Source organism: Centruroides sculpturatus, unplaced genomic scaffold, assembly GCF_000671375.1.
Source record: "Centruroides sculpturatus isolate CEXI.00-Female unplaced genomic scaffold, Cexi_2.0 scaffold1332, whole genome shotgun sequence".
In the NCBI taxonomy this organism is placed as follows: Eukaryota; Metazoa; Arthropoda; class Arachnida; order Scorpiones; family Buthidae; genus Centruroides; species Centruroides sculpturatus.
This window is the reverse complement of record NW_019385533.1, coordinates 65,071-69,082: the sequence shown is the minus strand read 5'-3', so window position 1 is coordinate 69,082 and position 4,012 is coordinate 65,071. Positions and strand designations below refer to the sequence as shown.

Below are 4,012 nucleotides of genomic sequence, written 5' to 3'. Positions count from 1 at the left end.
GTCGCTGGAAAAGTGCTTATTCTGTCTATTCTCGTATTTTTCATTTGGGTAACATTAACTGTAAGTCGAATATTATGCTTGGATTTCTATCTTTACCCTTCTTTCAAAAATGCATCTTTACTGGAAATTCTTTTCTGTCATATAAATATATCTCTTGTATTTATATACAGAAATAGTTTTTCTCTGAGCTTTGCCTTAATTTTGATCATAACAGGTATTTCCTTACATCATTCATTTCAGCGTTTGCAGCATATTTTCATTCGGATCGTTGGAAAAGTAAACAGAAATGCTAATCAATTTGAAAAAGTCATTCAGAAGCACTTTCAATTATGGTTTTTCATTCAGAAAATAAATGAAACTGGACAGATTCTTTTTCCCATTTATTACGGCTTTTGTATTTATTTTACTTGCTTTTCTTTGTTCATTGCAATTAATTTTGATTTACAAGCAGGTATGAAAATATTTTGGATAATCTTGTCCATTCTATTGTTATTTTTAGTACTTTTAATTGCTTATGGACTATCCAGAATTACTGCAGCGGTGGGTTAATGTCTATTATTATATTTAATATTGTTAATAAATTTCGTTGAATAATAAAACGCTTTCTTTTTGTTTTAGGTTTATGGTAATTACTGTGATTGCAATGTTCTTTCTAATGTTGAGTTTCCTGTTACCTACAAGTTGAAGGTAACATGATTTTTATTTCTGATAACAATAGACGTCGTGTTGAAGTGTCTCTTTTGTGTTTTAGATCTTGAACTTTATGAAAAGATTTGCGAGATTTCCAATTGGTCTGAATTTCGGAGGATTCCTTTTCATCAAAAAAACATTTGTTATAAGGGTAAGTTATTGCCTGAAAATATTATTGTAGTTTCTAACAGCAATTCACCAATTAAATATACAAAATAGATTTTCAAAATATGGCTATTAATTAGATTAATTGATATAGGATTTAACCATTTTGCTTATAGAAATAATTTAAAAAATAGAAAAAAATCCAAAAACGAGTTGATTATTATTCCCAGCTGTTATAAAAATTAATTTGTAAATTTTATATATTATTAATTATTATAAAATGGCAAATATTTGAATTTTGAGGGTAGCGATAAGTTTTATGAACGTTATAAATTTAAATAACGATTACGTTTTTCAGTCGACCTTCGTGGAGATATAGCATATTTCTCTCTATATCTTGCCATAGTCTATACACATGAACTATGAAAATTCAATATTATTAGTGCTCGTTATAGGCAGTCTACAAAGCAAAATTGAACTTCTCGATTATTAACGCATCTTGGTGCCAACACACAAACATGCAAACGCACACATATAAATCCACAAATTTTCTTTTTTTTTTCGAATTTAAAAAGTCTCGTAAAGGTGAAGAATATCAAAAATCTGTTAAGGTCAACTTTGAAACCATTCCAATACTTTATCGTGTTAAATACACAATAAGCCAGTGAATGTGTAATATTAAATTTATAGAAGGTTTATACTTATGAGAATGGACAGGACAAAAGAAAACTCGGGTACATCAGTTAGTATGCATTTACAATGGCGTATTTCTATTGTTTACTTTCGTATGTGAAAGAATAAAAACATTTTTTTTTGTCTGTTTCATACCCCAGAAAGTTCCGTGTTGTTAGTGAAGAAGATTTACAGGATGGCAAGGCGGCCGAGGCTATCATTGTTTTCACGAATGTCCAGAAATTTTTTATGGCATTCATCTGTCATGCTCCCATGTTAAGCCTGGCCGAACCCACAATGGGTATAATCATAAGTTCATCTTAGTTTCTACAGGGTGGAAAGAATAAACATTAAAAAGAATGAAACCTTTCAATATTTAAATACAATTCAATATTATAATGTTATATTTGAAGTTGTAAGCTTATTATAATATAATTATTATTACTATTTTCAGGTAATCAGTGCACTTTACTCACTGCTAAATTCTCTTATTGAATTAGAAAGATCGACAAATATGAAGAAATGCAGACACGTGTTGAATAAAAGTGGAAATTTCTCTATGATTAACAGAGAAACATACTCTAAATAAATATTCTGATATTTCTAAGTAATATCAATAATGATGTTGTCTGTCGCCTTTTTCTTAATTTTATAGAATATTAAACAGAAAAAAATAAAAAGTATGTCAACGCTAACGTTGTTACTCGGTTTGCTGCTGTTCTAGGCAATTGATATTCGGAGTTAAATATCTGTTTCTATTGGTTTACGAATTAAGAAGAAGGCGACGGAATACATTTATAATTTGATTCTTAATAAAACAATTAATAATGTTTTTCTGTTTTATGTAAGAATTGCGAATGTATCACTGATAATCCTGTATTGTATCAATAATTGAACAATTTTTATTTAAAAATATTTACTGATTGACAAATAGCTGCAATTAGACTCTGATCACCGTCAGTCTGAAGTCCATTCAGTAGAATATTTCATAGAACTTTAAATTGTCGAACGAAATTGAAGAATATATCACTACAAGTGTGTTTTTCCCTGTATTAATAGATTTATGTTTTAAAATGTTACATTTTGCTGGATATCATAAAATAGCAATTGAAATTACAATATATAGATATCAAAATAAAACTTCTCGGTTATTACAATAAAAACTATTTTAAGATATAAGAATGTCGAAATTGCAAGAATACGACGTATGTGTACGAAAACCAAAAATGCTTGGCTTGAAATGTAAACATAGGGTGCATTTAGATAGCAAGCAGCTAAGCAAGCTAATCGTATACTTTGTTTCATATCAAACGGATGCTGTCATAAGGTTTGCTTCTTTAGCTATTCGTCATGTATAGGCCTACGTCTGAATCTTGTCTTTCGATCATACTGCCTTGATGATCGATACGTAAAAAAATGGCGATAGTTTCAGAAATATACAATCACTAAATCACAGAATAAAGTTTATCCATTGTATTTTGAAGTCACCGATAAGGGTTTTGTATGTTTGTAACTCTCTGTCCTGAGGAGAATAAGAGAGATTGTATAGTATCCCTATCGTAGGTTTGACTAGGCCGACTGTGGAGAGGTCGGTTGTGAAAGACGGGTTCCTTTATGTTAGACCCAAGCTATCCGAGCCACGCTTTCCATCAGTGGCGGGCTGTCCAGTGACGCTGTGAAACTGCCGCATTCCTTGTATTTTCTAAAACATAAATACATATTGTGCAATTATTTACACATTTTAATGTACTCTAAGTTTATTAATTAATTAATTAATTAATAAACTTAAAAAAATTAATTTTAAGTAACTACTTAAAATTAATAATTTTTTTTATAATCGCATTATGTATTTTATTGCAAATTTCTATGCATGTTGAAAGACAACGATAAGATTACTATTGTATATTCGAATATAAATTTGTATGGGCATATTTCCAATGGAAGCGCTGTACTAACCTCTGGCGGTTTAGCTGGTGGATGCTTAGACATAAAATATATTATAATTAACGCCGATGTGAAAAATTATATAAATGTATATTATCTACAAGTCGACCCCCCTATAACACTGTTGATAATTCCGTTTTATATGAATTCCATGTTTTACGAGTCACTTAGATTTTACAAATACGTGAGCCGTTCACAGCCCGGCATACGTATTTCTAAAATCTAAGCGACTCGTACAACATGGAATTCATATAAAACGGAATTAACCACAGTGTTATAGGGGGTCGACTGTATATACATGTATATAATTTTTACAATACAAACTACTAGTGCATCTGTTGAGTGCAGCTTTTCAACTATAAACCGAATTGATACATTCCAAAAGAACACTCAGTCAGAGAAAAGATTGTCGTCACTACCGTTGCTTTCAATAGAAAATAAGCTTTTTAAATACAGTATTTTGATGGAGTAAACGACGGGTGATTTTTATGATAAATAATTCGAAAGAAGGACGTCATTTTATTTATTTTAGAGAGATTATCATCATTTTCAAACTTATAAAATTGAAATAATGCAATTTTCTGAGTAATTTTTTTCATTT

General features: G+C 29.9%; 2 long non-coding RNA genes across 2 annotated transcripts in view; both read left to right on the top strand.

Moving 5' to 3' along the window:
- Positions 1-381: 381 nt before the first annotated feature.
- LOC111639886 lies at positions 382-2,385 on the top strand. Its single transcript, XR_002759166.1, has 3 exons — positions 382-687; positions 752-841; positions 1,922-2,385. It is a non-coding gene; the product is annotated as an uncharacterized LOC111639886 (long non-coding RNA).
- A 100-nt stretch (positions 2,386-2,485) lies between these two features.
- The window catches only part of LOC111639896, a 41,324-nt gene continuing 39,797 nt past the window's right edge, over positions 2,486-4,012 (top strand). Inside the window, exon 1 of the long non-coding RNA XR_002759168.1 lies at positions 2,486-2,502. This is a non-coding gene — a long non-coding RNA (uncharacterized LOC111639896). The remainder of the gene's footprint in view (positions 2,503-4,012) is intronic.